The sequence below is a fragment of the Myotis yumanensis genome, unplaced genomic scaffold (assembly GCF_028538775.1).
Source record: "Myotis yumanensis isolate MYYU_CA2020_CCGP unplaced genomic scaffold, mMyoYum1.0.hap1 SCAF_13, whole genome shotgun sequence".
NCBI classification, from domain to species: Eukaryota; Metazoa; Chordata; class Mammalia; order Chiroptera; family Vespertilionidae; genus Myotis; species Myotis yumanensis.
In genome coordinates, this window is record NW_027223764.1 from 52171623 (window position 1) to 52186949 (window position 15327).

Genomic DNA, 15327 nt, shown 5'->3' on the forward strand with positions numbered 1-15327 from the left:
TCTTGTAGTTCATTTATTTTCATATCACTTTTGTCATTATTCAATATTTCTGAAGGAATTTTGAATCCTGAAAAGATTCTTTTTGATGTGAAACTTTAGAAGGAATTTATCTGCTGAGATGGATTCCACATGGTCAACCAAGAGCCCAGACTTTATAAATAATAAGAGACTAGTGGCCACCTGCTGAAGGGGCGCCTCCTGCACTCTCTACCTGGCAGAACGTCAGACTGATCTCTCGGCTTCCTGCTCTGTGCCCTGCTTGTCTGTATCAACCACTGCAGGGAAGCCCTGGTTCCATCTTTCTACTAACACATTAGAAATGTGCTGTCCAATCAGCATTATACAATTTAAATGCCTAATTTACATAAAATGGATGCAGTTGAGAAACCTGGGTGGAAAATGTTGCCATAAGAGATGGCCTCCCTTATGTCTTGGTGGAACACAATTTAAGTTGTTATTTGAATCTGTGTCTCCTTTTTGCTCAAATAAATGCTTTTATTCCTTATTATAGTCTAAAATTAATTTTGGCTTACAGAACGAACAAATGTTGGCTCATTTAGAGTCTGCTTTACTGTTAATCTCTACCTATCTATTGAGCCCTTGTGCAGGTAACTCAAGTCCTGTATTGTTCTTAAGTGATTTATTTATATATTCTCTAACACTTTAGTCCAGGGATCCTCAAACTACAGCCCACGGACCACATGCAAATACAAATATTGTATTTGTTCTCGTTTTGTTTTTTTACTTCAAAATAAGATATGTGCAGTGTGCATAGGAATTTGTTCATAGTTTGTTTTTTTTAAAAACTATAGTCCGGCCCTCCAATGGTCTGAGGGACAGTGAACTGGCCCCCTGTTTAAAAAGTTTGAGGACCCCTGCTTTAGTCCTTCCAGAAAATAAGTCCCATCCAGTACCATCTTCCTGTCATGCTACCTTGATTTGATATCTCAATCTCAGTATAATGATATAGTGAGAAAAAAGAACACAACACATAAGGATGCGCTAATGCAATGAAAGCATTCAATACCTGGCATATGCCCAATCATTAACAATTATCTTCCCGTTTATTAATTTGTCATCTCTGCTTTTGATGTAGGGTCTAAAGTAAAAGTAAAAAAAAAAAATCACATGAACACCTAGAGTTGTTTTACACCAGTGACTTGATAATAAGTTCTTTGCTCTTTACAGAATGAAATGAAAATTTGAATCTCTAATGCTATATGCAAAAGATTTTACCAAATCTACCTATCCTTTCATTCTTTATTTTAAAACCATACAAATCCATACATTTATCAACAATGGAATAGATTGATTAGTATGTTTGCGGTAATGTTTATCAAGGTAGGAAAATGTGTGTGTGTATATTAAACCTTAAATTAAGAAAGAAAGTTGCACAAGGGAAAATTGTCTAACACTGGGCAGTCCAGCGATGGCAAGAAGGAGTTGTCATCATCAGAGATCAGAGTTCTTGCTAACAGTGTAACAGGAAATAATGTATATTGTAGACTAACACAACATTTGCCATGGTCTGTGCTTTTGAGAAAAATCTTTCTTCCATACATAGACAACCTCAAAATTTCATCTCAGGAAAATCTGTGCAATCTTCTTCATTAGTTCCTAATAGGATTTTTTGGATCCAACTATCTATAAGCTAAAGTACAAATTATATCTGCCTAACACATACAACAAATGATAGTGGGATGAAGCCTAGAATTACCATATTGAAAAATGTCCTCATAATGACACTGATCAGAAAACATTCCCAGTCACTGACCATCCATTAACCACAGCCTGCTAGGGGACTGTGTAGATGCTGCCTGGACTAGCACAAAATGAGGCCTCATGCTCTGCTCTTTGGGGATAAACTATTTTATTAATTATTCCCTGTACTTACTTTTTGGAAGTCCATTGTATATGTATGTGTGTATGTATGTATATATCATGCATGTCCATTGTCTTCCAAGAATAATAGCAGCTTATCTAGATTTTTCTCCCCCCTTATGAAGCCTCTATGAATTCAGAACCACTTCACATCCTCTGGTCTCACATCCTCTGGTCTCTCACTGGCCAGAAACGAGGCACCAGGTATACCTCCCTTCAATGCAGGCTAGGGCATGTAATCTTTTAGTTGGGTATGCTGCTGTCTTTAATAAATCAGAACCATCTTATTAAGGAAGAAAGTACTATTAGGAAAAAAAGTCATTGCCATAGAGTTCACTATATTATCAGAAGTCCTTCATAAGTATAGATGGAATGTGAAGAAATGCCGTGACCACAAGAGGAAGCTGATTAAGACAATTATTCTAGCCCTGACCAGTGTGGCTCAGTGGTTGGAGTATCAACCCATGTATCAAAGAGTCCCGGGTTTGAATCTTGGTCAAGGGCACATACCTGGGTTGCAGGCTCAATTCCTGGCCCTGGTCAGGGAGCAGGTAGGAGGCAACTGATCAATGTGTCTCTTTCACATTGATGTTTCTCTTTCTCTCTATCTCTATCTCTCTATCTCCTTTCCCTGTCTTCCTCCCTCCCTCATTCCCTTCCATTCTCTAAAAATCAATGCAGAAAATGTCCTCTGGTGAGGATTAACAAAACAACAATTATTGTAGTTGGAATTATCCCCATTACCCAGTATAAATTAACTTTATTTGGAAGAATTTTTTTATTTAAAAAATATTTTTATTGATTTCAGAGTGGAAAGGAGAGGGAGAGAGATAGAAACATCAATGATGAGAAAGAATCATTGATTGATTGCCTCCTGAGTGTTCCATACTGGGAATCAAGCTGAAACATGACCTCCTGGTTCATAGGTCGATGCTTAACCACTGAGCCATGCTGGCCAGGCTATTTGGAAGAATTTTAAAGCCATTATGATAGTGAAGAATTCATACAATATCATCACTACTTGACAACCTACAGTGTGTAGCCCATGGTAAGACTCAGTGACATTCTTTGGAAAGAAGAGAATTATCCTAGTGATTGGTAAGTGAGGCTCAGGTGGAGATTCAGGTTGTGGGACCAACATAGACCAAGTTACAATGTCTTGATAATATCTTGATAAATTTGATGTTGATCCAGGTAAATTGTGATCTTCATGTATTTTTGTGAATAGGTTCTATGTATAGTGGGCTCATATGAATTCAGACGAGGCCACTGATATCTAGGTGATTCTAAAAATGTATCATCGAAGTCATCCAGAGGTCCAGCCGTGCTGAGTGAAGAGTGGCAAGGGTTGGACGAGGGTTATATCAGATCCACCAGGCAGACTGATGTCCCTGAAAATAAGCTGGAATCAGCTCAGAAACCAAAGCTAAATCTAAGCCATGAGAACACACAAACTGAGGCTAACAGCAGGGCTTCAGCTCAGTGGAATTAAACATGTCTAGGGCTTACCGCTGACAGATCAGGTGTCCTATCTATACTACTGAAGGAGTTTTAGGAGTAAAAAAGGCAGGTTTAGGGAGTTTTAGGAATTAGGGGGTCCATGAGGGAGGAAGACATAGTTGGTTGGGGGCCTGGAGCTGCCAAAAGGCATACATTCACAGAGAACAAAAGGTGCCACAGGATAAGGAAAAAGGAAGACATCCATTCACAGAAGATGGGGAAAAGCCACAGGGTATGGGGAGAAACAGGAGACAAACTTTCACAGGGGATAGAGAAATGCTGACAAATGGGAGAAAAAGGAAAACAGATTTTCACAGGGGATAGAGACTTCTACCTCTAGGGGGAGAGAAATAGGGGGGCACCACGTGGGTTTTAAGCTTTGAAGTTGATATTCTACCAATGAGAAGGAAGCCTCAAGAGACAAAGAACTGCAGCCTTTATAAACCTTAGGAAAAGGGGTTTAATGGGCTATTCCCTTTGGGACTCCCCACTCCCGCATGTGGGAGTCTGTACTTATTTCCAACAAATTTCCACGTTTTCATGTACCACCTTTTGTCCATGGCTTCATTCTCCCAATCCACCTAGGCAAGAACCAGGGAACAAATCACCCTTGCATCCTGTTCAGAAAGAAACCACTCGATTCAATGCTAAGAAAGTTCAAGCCCTCTGCTCCCTATCATTCCTGCAAAGTCACCTCATAGAGATCATATTATTTGTAATATTATCCACTTGCTCATGAAGAACATATGGTCTATGTTTGCCTACATCACTTATCTTTGGTTTTACACTCGCCTAGAAAGGGAAGGTATTGTAGCGTAATTATAAGAAAGAAAGTGAAACGAGTTCAGAGGCCTAGGTTCTCCTGCTATTACCTATTGTGACCATTACCTATTGTGACTTATGTTATTACTTCCCCTCATTGGACTCTATTTTTCACTTGTCAAATAACGACTTTTGAATTTATGACTCCTGATATCTCTTCTCACTGGAAACTTCCATAAATCTAGGTATTCAAAAAAACAGGAAAACTTTGTTTTTAGTTCTTTTAAAAAACTTGATTCCTTTACATTGTGCTCTTTGTATTCTCCTACCTTATTTGGTGAGGCTGCCTTTTTGAGTGTGTCTGAAGAAACCCTGTGTGTGATCATGACCTCCAGACAAGAGCCCAGAGGTCACTCCTGCTATGATAATGTAGCTGTGCTCCCACCTGAGGTCTCCATGGCCATGTGCAACGGAGCTCCCACACAGAGGTCCCAGGGCAGAAAGCAGGGTGCTCTGTTTCATGACCCCCCTCATCTCCACAGAAACGCTGACTCCTACAGCAGACAGTGTGGCTTCTGCGCCTCTATGAAGTCACGTTGAAGTCATTTGGGGACAGTCACTTACGTTTCTCTTTTGCTGCAGTGACAACTTAATGGAGTTCAGTCTAAGCCTCTCTGATTTCGTGGCCTTTCCCCTTTTCTCATTTGAGTGAACAATGGAAAATTTAAGCACTGACAGTTCGAATTTTGTGAGTTTGGCCACTAGAGCAAAGGGAAAAAGCTACTCCATAAACAGATGTCCTCTTTTCGTCTTTCAAGCAACAGTGGCTTCTTGAGAGTTGGTATCTATAACACTTTAAAATTTATTTGACTGGCCTTCCCCAACATTGACTGAGATGATTCCAGACATTTTAATAGGGACTCTATAATTTAAAAATGCATTTTTCCTGCTGCTTGCAAGCAACTGAAAAGGCTACAGTAGCTTAAATAATAGAGATATGTTCGTCTTAAATAATAAGTCCGAGCTCTATGGCTGATGACTTTATTCCAATAACTTCAATATTTTGATGTTAGTGCTTATTTTAAACTCTTGGACTTTATTACTTTTTTTGGTTCTTCTGGTCACAAAGCAGCGTCTGCTTCCACAGGAACCACATCTACATTCTGGACGAGGGAAAGGCAGAGACTTTCCAAGCAGCGCGTCTCATTTTGTCAGGAAAGCAACATGTTTTGGGAATTCCTACCTAGAGAGGTTTTCGTTTTAATGTTTCCTTCGCCGGGGTCAATATTCCACATGGACATCTGTAGCTGGAATGTGTTTTGGTAGAAGAGGGTCATAGATGGTGAAGTAACACAAACCTTCTGATTGACAAGTCAGACTCATAGGAATGAAAAGTCTTACCCCACCTTAACCTTTATTAGTAATTTCAGGAATGCAGACAAGAAGCCCAGAGGCCAATTGAGGACTCTAGGAAATCAAAGCAACTCCTCAGGTGTTTTGTTAGTTTGTTTGTGTTTAATATTGGACACACATTTTGGCTCAGAATAGGTAAGTTCTCTAAGTTAGATACAGGAATAGAAAGAATTTAATCTCTGAATCATCTTCATTTTATACCCTGGTTTTGTCCAGGGAGCCATGCCGCATGCATCCATAAGGGATGGTTCTTTTTCCTTTTCCTCCTTTTCCTTCTCCTCTTCACCCTTTCCTCCGGTTACAAGCAGTCCTTAAAGAGACAACTTTGTTCAATAAGTAAGAACCCCTTTCCTAACAAATATTATCATTAGTCTATTTTCTCATAGGTCTAGTAACTGTGCTGTCAAGGATATTAGGCAGTGTCACCCGTCTTTACTTTCTTTCCTCTAAGAGTCTCCCCCTGGTAAAAGAAGTGAAGAGATGAGAGGTTTCATTTCTTCCTCTTCAGACAGTTTAACAGAGAGACAATAAGCTGATTATATTCACTGCTATGGAAGCTCTCTATAACTTTCCCCCAGTGGAGCAGCTATTTATAAGATAACAAATTTGGAGTCAATATCATTTTTTTCAGTGACATTTAGATTGAATAAAAGAACACTACCTTTGAGGACTACTGTTCTCTCTGAGGCTTGAATTATCTTTTATCCTTTGCCCTTCACATTATTAGTTATAAAAAAAGTATTAATGATTGTTTAATTATTATGCCGTATACCTAAACTAACACAAAATAATATTGAATATAAACTGTGATTTAAAAATAAAATTAAAAAAGTAATTTATGCTCCAGCAGCTCGGTTGAAGGTCTTTTAGTTTTCTCCTTTAAGAAGCTATTTATTGCCCAGGCTCTGTGGCTCAGTGGTTGAGTGTCGACTCAGGAACCAGTTCACCTTTCAATTCCTGGTCAGGGCACATGACGGGTTGTGGGCTGGATCCCCAGTAGGAGGAGTGCAGGAGGCAGCCAATCAATGATTCTCTCACATCATTGATGTTTCTATCTCTCTCTCCCTCTCCCTTTCTCTGTCCAAAACCAATAAAAACATATTTAGAAAAAAGAAAAAAAACTATTTACTTATAATTAATGTTTTTTATTCATGCAACAAATATTTTCTGGGCACCTATAGACAAAGAAATGTCAAGATGCTAGAATCACAATAATTAAGGCAATGTATGTAATCTTAGCCCCTCATGAACCTTAGTCTAGTAGTGAAGAGATAAAAACATAAGTAACCATAAAATTACACAATTATGGATTTTGATCAGCTCTTTAAGGAAAACGCATGGTGTGATATTAGAGCTTAATTGTGGCACCTTCTGATGGAAAGGGACAGGAAAGTTTCTAATAAAGGGTTTCTTTAAAGACAAGATATAGAGGAGAAAAAGAGGTAGCCATGAGAAAAGCAATTCATGTCAGAGTAAAAAAATACTGATCAATTAGTGTAGGCACTTTTTTTTAATACCATCTAAATAATGACTCTGTTTGCAGAGTGTTTGAAATTACCCAATGTCAACTGGTAGCTGCGCAAGGCTGGATTCAAGTCCACACACACATGTTGCATTTTCAATTGCACTCAGCCTTAGTCTTCTTACCTGTAAATTGGGAACGTAACAGTTATTTGTTGGATAAATGGTTTCCATTTTCAAAACTGACGTTCTACTGTCCCTGTTGTCTTAGGTCCTAGGGTTATCATCTCTGATATATGAATATTTTCATAAAGATAAAGCTAAAATGTGTTTGGGCTTTTTTATCAGTGATATATTACATTGAGCACCTCATTTAACTGTCTCCTCATCCATAAATTGTCATGATGATAACAGGCAATGTTTTGATACTTATCTTATGCTCAGTGCTTCATGTGCAATATCCCCTTGAGACTCGCAACTTAACTTCTGAGTTATGCATTATTATTCCACAGATGAAAGAACAGAAGTTCACCTGATTCGACCAGAATTTGCACGACCTCAGCTTTGTATTAAGCCTCCTTGCTGCTGCTCCTAGACTGGGCCTTTCCACTGTGGTATTTTAATAGTGAGTGTTTTTGGAATAACTTCTGAAACCACTGTGAGTGTGGAAGGTGAAAACTACCTCCGTGGAGGGTGTGTACATATTAATTCTAGAGCCTTGAATTGCTTACAGGTCCTGAGTCCCTAGTTTGAATCCTTCCTTGGGAATTTTGGCATGTGACAGCATGTGAAAGAGGGGGTTCACATGCCTACCTTTTGCCCCACTGAGCTGAAATCATACACAGGTTAACCCCTAGTCTTTCAAAAAGGATTGTGTCTCACTAACCAAAGGAGGACGTGTCCATCTCCAAAGACTGTGTAGTTTCCATTCTGGGCCACCAGGCATTTAATATGTACTCAATATGTATGTTATGGTCTCCCTCTGAAAACAGACTCATTCCATCTCCCACTATCCCTGTCCATTCTTATTTTGAAAATCACTGAAATATTAACAATCATGTTTCATGCCCACAAGGTAGTGAAAAGGTTAATGTTACAAGGAGAGCTAATAAATGACCTAGAAGCATTTTGCCATCAGAGATCGCTAAGACTGCATTACTTTATGACTGCAGGCCAGAGAGCGGGAGTGGGAGCAGTTCTTATTACACACATCAGGATTCTGAACGCTTCAGTCAAGCCCTTCTCACCTCTTCATAATGAGACTGAATTATTCTAATTGGTTTGCTTTCCTGTCATGTGAAGGCTTTGCCCCATCTCTGACAATCTCTGTCCCTTCTCCATCACATTAATAAGGTTATTCACTTCCTTAAAGAAGAGGAACATCGGGGTCAGGATTTGGGCCTAAATTAATAGTACTTTGTTATCTGCATCCTGCACAGAGCTCTCCCTTCTTCCCATGTTAAAGAAGTCTAAGGTTGAAATGAAACTAATGGGGTTCGCACAAGGAAAGCATCATCATTAAAATATGAGTTCAGGCCAAGGTATTGGGTGTCCTTGCTTATGGCTTATAATAGTTTCTATTTTTCTTTCTAGAGTAAGGGAAATATCACAGAGGCAATCAAGGGCTCTGTAAATAATTCTCAATCTAGAATCTTAATTCTGAATTCTAAACGTTTATCATATAATCTTAACATTAACTGTTTGGGCAGGCACTACCTCCATTTTAGTAGATAGTTAGAGAAAGTGAGTGAATTATGAAAAGTTCTTATGACCCAAGTGGTATGTGTATTAAATCTCTTTGTTTTCTGGTACAGTGCCTCTATTCACTCTTTACAATTAAAAATCAGTTGATTAATTCAGAACCCTGCTGAAATTTACATTTTAGACAAGACTTTTCAAAGCAAAATATATTGGCCAGATTTTAAAGGAAAATTATATAAGATTTTTCATCACTCTTTGAGCAGGAAAAATAATGAAGAAAAATAACCATCACAGTTTATTAAATAAGAGATTGATAATAAAATGAAAAGGAAGTATACTGTTAGGAATTGATTTAAAGTCCTGTTATAGTAGCTATTTCTACAAGGTACTAAATACATTAAATACAAGACATTAATAAATACTATTTATCTGTATATTAAATATGATTATCCTATATAATAAAAGCCTAATATGCAAATAGACCAAATGGTGGAATGACCGTTCAGCAGGGGGCAGGGCTGGCGAACAGGTGGAGCCAGGCCAGCCAACACAGGTGCCAGCAGGCAGAGGGAGGGGATGGCGATTGGGGGGCAGCAGAGACCTGCAGTGGTGGAGGGGCGATTGCCTCCCTCAGATGGAGGCCACCGGAGGAGGCGGCAGGGTGATGGGGGGTGGGGCTGGCTGCTTGCTGGCTGCTTGCTGGCTGGCTCCATCCCCCAATCTGTTCATGGATCACCTCCTGCAGAGGGAGGCCAGACTGTGGCTTAGGCCCGCTCCCCCAAGTTGTCAATTGGACATCCCCTGAGAGCTCCTGGTCTGTGAGAGGGCACAGGCAGGGCTGAGGGACCCCCTCCCCCCACCCTGAGTGCACGAATTTTCATGCACCAGGCCTCTAGTAAGTCTATATTCCACATATAATAAACCCCCTTCTTTCTAATGACAACCCAGCACAACCCAAGAAATGATTTCATTTCAAAGATACAATAAGTGGCTCCCAAAGGTATGAGTTCCCTGGAGCTATTCAAAGCCAAAAGAGCAAAGCCAAAGAAACCAAACTTTAGATTAGACAGCTTTTGTTTTTATTTTTTATTGATTTCAGAGAGAAGAAGGGGGAAGGAGAGAAAGATAGAAACACCAATGATGACAAAGAATCACCGATCCACTGTCTCCTGCATGTCCCCCCTGTGCCCTGACCAGGAATAAGAAGGTACTTCCTGGTTCATAGGTCTAAGCTCAACCCCTGAGCCACTCTGATGTGGAAGACAGCTTTTATTTTTTTAGACCAGTGTTGAAACATAGTTTGGGGTGAGTGTGTGTGTGTGTGTGTGTGTGTGTGTGTTTCTGTGTTCCTACATGGTTTAGGCATTCTGAATAATGAAAATTGACAGGACATGAAGATAGAGAATATTTCTTCTCCCCAACAGAGAATTTGTTCAAATTCTGAGGGGAATAAACTCAGAGGCACTTGTCTTTTTTCCTTCAGAGCTATTTTTCTACCATTATAAGGGCAATATGATCTAGAGATGGGGGTTTATATTTTTATCTCCCTTGAGACAATTGCTTACATTCTGGGGTAGAGGCCTTTCTTTCCTCTGCCAGAGAGTATTGGTTTACATTCTGAAAGGAAGATAAGGTTTTCTCTCTTTATCTCAGAAGAGTGAATGGAAGCTATGCCAATAGATCTCTACACATGGAGTTCTTATATTCTGGAATTCCTCTCCTGTGGTGCAAATTCTGCTGCATGTTCTGGTGACATCTGGTTCTCATTGCATCATCTCATGGGAATCTGAAGTGTTGGGCAATTATTTTATTTACTCTGCATGCAAATAAAAAGATCTGTTTTCTACACTAGAGATCTTGTGTATGTGTACATGTGTGGGAAAATACACAGGACAGAATTTATCATTAAAAATATACAATTCAGTGACATTTAGTATTTTCACAGTGTAAATGCAAGCATCACCACTATCTAGTTGCAGATCATTTTAATCACTCCAAAAGAAAACCCTTCAACCATGAAAAAGTCACTTTTCATTACCACCTCTCTAACCACTGGCAACCACTAACTTGATTTCTGTGTCTATGGATTTATCAGATCTGGATATTTTATGTAAGTAAAATCACATAAGATGTGGTCTTTTATGTCTGGCTTCTTTCACTTTTCAGAATTAATCCATGTTATAGCACGCATGACTACTTCATTCCTTTTCATGGCCACATGGTTTCAGTGTATGGATATACCACATTTTGATTATCCATTCATCAGGTGACAGACACATGGGTTGTTTCTATCTTTGTGCTTTAATTAATAGTCTTGCTAGAACATTAATGTACAACTTGTGGTTTCAACACTTCTTTTAATTTTTGAGGGTAAATAACCAAGAATAGAATTGCTTTGTCATATGATAATTCTGTTTAACTTTTTTTGAAGAACACCCAAAGTGTTTTTTTCTTTCTTTAAATTATTTTATTCTATCTATTTTTATTTATTTAATTTTATTTTTCCATCATCATTTATCCCTCCTATGACCTCTTCCACCTATACCCCCTCCTCCACCCCCATCATCACCACACTGTTGTCCATGTCCATGAGTTCTCTCTCTTTTTTTCTCTTTTTTGCTCAATTCCTCCACCCACCCCACCATAGTTGTCTGCTTGCTCTTTGTCTATGAGTCTGTCTCTATTTTGCATTCATTCAGTTTGTTCTATAGCAGTTGTAACATTTTACATTCCCACCAGCAATTTGTGAGCCTTCCAATTATGCAACTGTTATGATACTTGTTATTAAATATTTTAAAAATTATTATAGCCATCCTAGTGGATTTGAAGTGGTATCTTATTGTGATTTTGACTTGCAATTTTCTAGTGATTAAAGATGTTACCATCTTTTAATATTCTTGTTGGCCATTTGTGTATATTCTTTGGAGAAATAACTATTGAAGTCTTTTGTCCATTTTTTTTTCTCTTGGTTTATTTGTCTTTTCTCATGTTGACTTATTAGAGGTCTTTATATTCTGGATAGTAGAGCTTTATCAGATATGTGATTTACATATACTTTTTCTTGTTGTCTGGGTTGTCTTTTTGCCTTCTTAACAGTGTCCTTCAAAGCCAAAAAAAAAATGTTTTCATTTTATAAAGTCCAATTTATCTATATTTTGTTGTTGTTATTTGTGTTTTTGTTGTTATTTGTGTATTTATTGCTAAATCCAGACTCATGAAGAAGAACCACATGACTTTTAATGGGATTTTTTATCTCCATCTTTTCTCTCCAATTCTGTTTGTATTTTCCAAAGCAAAATCACTACCAAAGAAGAGATAGGTGAGACTGAAGCTTAAAAGATCAAACAGAATACCTAAGGATTGGCCAGTAATCTGATATAAGGTTATCCCATCAGTGCTGTGTCCAGAGAGAAAATGTGCCAAATTCATGTTGAAATTGGCCCCTATTTGATTCCGAGGGTCCTCTCCATCACCTGTTATACCATAATGCTGTGCTGCCTTCCGGTATCCCTTGGATGCTTAAGAGTTAGGACACATCTTTCATCCTGGACAGGATTCCCAGCTCCCTTCCCCTCTTTCCTTCTGTCTTTCAGTTCTGAGAAATTGGACTGGAAAATTGTAACCAAAAACAGCACATGTTTGGCTACCTGCCACAGCAAAGGCCAAACTATATGTAATACTTTAAACAATAAAAAAATAAAGTAAAAGGAAAGAGGTTTTATTAAGGTGCCACACGACCTGGGAGAATGGTAGATTCCTGTCCCAAAACCCATGTGTCCTTCCTGCTCTAGCCCCTAGTGCTTATAGGGAAGGGTGGGCTTCTTCTGTCCAATTATCCTGCTAGCATCTGGGCATGCTTAAGCCCTGTCTACTCATTTTTCTAGCTTTTGGCGCTCTTGAACCCAATCTATTCATCTTTCTAGTTTTCAGCAACTTAGGTCCTGTACTCAGTGTAAAAACTTCCTGCTGAGCAAGTGTGGCCAATTGGGGAGACTCCCCAGTGACCAGGGCAAGCATGTCAAACTCACAGCCTGTGGGCCACATGCAACCCACAACAAATATTTTTGCGGTCCAGCCAATATAACTGTATGTAAGAAACATTTGAATAAAAATTTCATGACTTAAGTTTTACAATCTCCTGTAAAAATAATTATTAATAACAAACTACAACGTTTGCTAATGACTAATTACTATAATTGTGTGGCATTCATTTCCCTTATGTGCCTTATGTGCAGGTGCACCATTTCTCTCCACTAATACTAGCAGAGAGTATTTTAGCAGCCCATTGCCATGTCATTAGTTTTGGACTGACTTGTTTGGCGTGCACAACAGAAAATATTTCGCTTTAGGAGAACAAGAAAAATAGGTTTATTTGTGTTACACATGTTGTGTCTGGTGAGTTAATGTTCAAGAAAAAAAATATTCATTTTTATTAAAATGTTCTATTATTTTATGTTAACGATGACTCATTTGTTTCAGCTCTTTGTAGTCAGCATGTCTCTATCTAAATAAACCTACGTTTCTATGAAAATTGAAGCTTTTGTTTTTTTGCGACCACATATACTTAAACTTAGTTTATTTGGCCCATGTTAGCCTTTGAGTTTGACATGCTTGATCTGGGCTAACAATTCCTCCCTTCAAAACTCTGGATCCTGATAAGGGTAAATGGATGGAGAGCTCATCTATAGAGCTTCATGGGGTAAGATCAGATCATGAGTGTTGATCTTTCATGTAGAATTAGGGTCAGTGTTAGAAAATTTCCATCCATGGGCCTGTTCCTCATCTTGTTATTTGTAATGGGATTTAAATTCTGACAAGTCCAGGTGGGAATTAAAGCCCCAAGAAGTGGTGGCCCTCAGGTGGCTTGCCTTGCTTCTTTATTGGGAGTTTGGTTTCGCTGGCTTATTTGGGAACTGTCCTTCTGATGTCCTGGGCAGGTCATTATGGCAGTCTAGTTTAGTGGAGTCACTGCCTCTAATAATTTTAAAGTCTCTTTTGCATGTTTAATGCACTTATTCCCCAAGGTTAAGAGCCTCTTTCTTTCCACATTACCCCACAGGCATGGACTGACATGAAGGCATATTTAGGATCAGTGTGGATGATAACATTTTTTCCCTGGGATAATTCCAAGGCTCTGTTGAAGCTATCAGGTCAGCCTTTTGTGCTGAGGACCCTACAGCAAGGGCCTGGGCTTCTATTACCTTGTCTATGTCGACTACCACTTACTCTCATTGTTGACCATTCTCCATGAAGCTGCTCCAATCTGTACATAATTCCCAATCAGGTTCTGTCAGCAGCTGGTCCAATAGATCCAGTCTTCTGCAATAAACATTGTCAAAAATTTCTAATCAGTCACGTTGAATGCTGAGTAGTGAAGTTGTGGTGAATACAGGTACAAAGCAGTATGCTCTTTGACATCAATATCCACATCTGTAAAATTGGTATTGCATTTTATATTAAACATATCCAAAAGTTTCTTAAGTAAATGAATTGAAATTCTAACTAGAGCAGTGATTCTCAACCTGTGGGTCGCGACCCCTTTGGAGGTCGAACGACCCTCTCACAGGGGTCGCCTAAGACCATCCTGCATATCAGATATTTACATTACGATTCATAACAGTAGCAACATTACAGTTATGAAGTAGCAATGAAAATGATTTTATGGTTGGGTCACAACATGAGGAACTGTATTTAAAGGGCCAGAAGGTTGAGAACCACTGAACTAGAGAATATTTCACACTTTATTCTTCCAGCTGGCACCAAGTGCCATAAGACCAGGGGCAAGAGAAAGTCCTTCCACAAGAAGAGAAAATATGAGCTGGGACATCCTACTAGCAATGCTAAGACTGGCCCCCACCCACCACATAAGCACGGTCCATGTGCGAGGAGGTAACAAGAAGTACCAAGCCTTGAGGCTGGATGTGGGCAACTCCTCCTGGGGTTCGGAGTGCTGTATGCACAGAAGAAGGATTATTGATGTTGTCTACAATGCATCCAACAACAAACGGGTCCGCACTACGACCCTAGTAAAGAACTGCCTCTGTTCATTGACAGCACACTCACAGACAGTGGTATGAGTCCCACCAGGCACTGCCCCTATGCCACAAGAAGAGTGCCAAATTAACTCCTGAGGAAGAAAAGATTTTCAACAAGAAACAATAAAAAAAAAAAAACCAACTCAGATATATGTTAAGGGAAAAAGAATGCCAAAATCAGCAGTCTTCTCGAGGAGCAGTTCCAGCAGGGCAAGATTCTTGCACACATTGCTTCAAGACCAGGCCCATGTGGCCACACAGAGGACTATGTGTTAGAGGGCAAGGAGCTGGAGTTTTATCAGAGGAAAATCAAGGCCCTGAAATGCAAATAAATCATCTTCCCTTATATCTTAGCTAATGTAATAAAGGTGTTTAGTCTTTAAAATAAATGAAAAACACCTAAAATGCTATGGATACATATAATATTACCATTACATATTAGGTAATGGTAATCCTATATAATAAAAGCCTAATATGCTTAGTGTTCAGTTGACTCGTTATTCGTTCAACCAATCAAAGCATAATAAGCTAATGATAAGCTAAGGCTGCTCAACCGCTTGCTATGACATGCACT

General features: G+C 39.1%; 1 pseudogene; it reads left to right on the forward strand.

Annotated features, from left to right (window-relative positions):
• The first annotated feature begins 13383 nt into the window (after positions 1-13383).
• Positions 13384-15085, forward strand: LOC139021541 (small ribosomal subunit protein eS8 pseudogene; annotated as a pseudogene).
• The last annotated feature ends 242 nt before the right edge of the window (positions 15086-15327 follow it).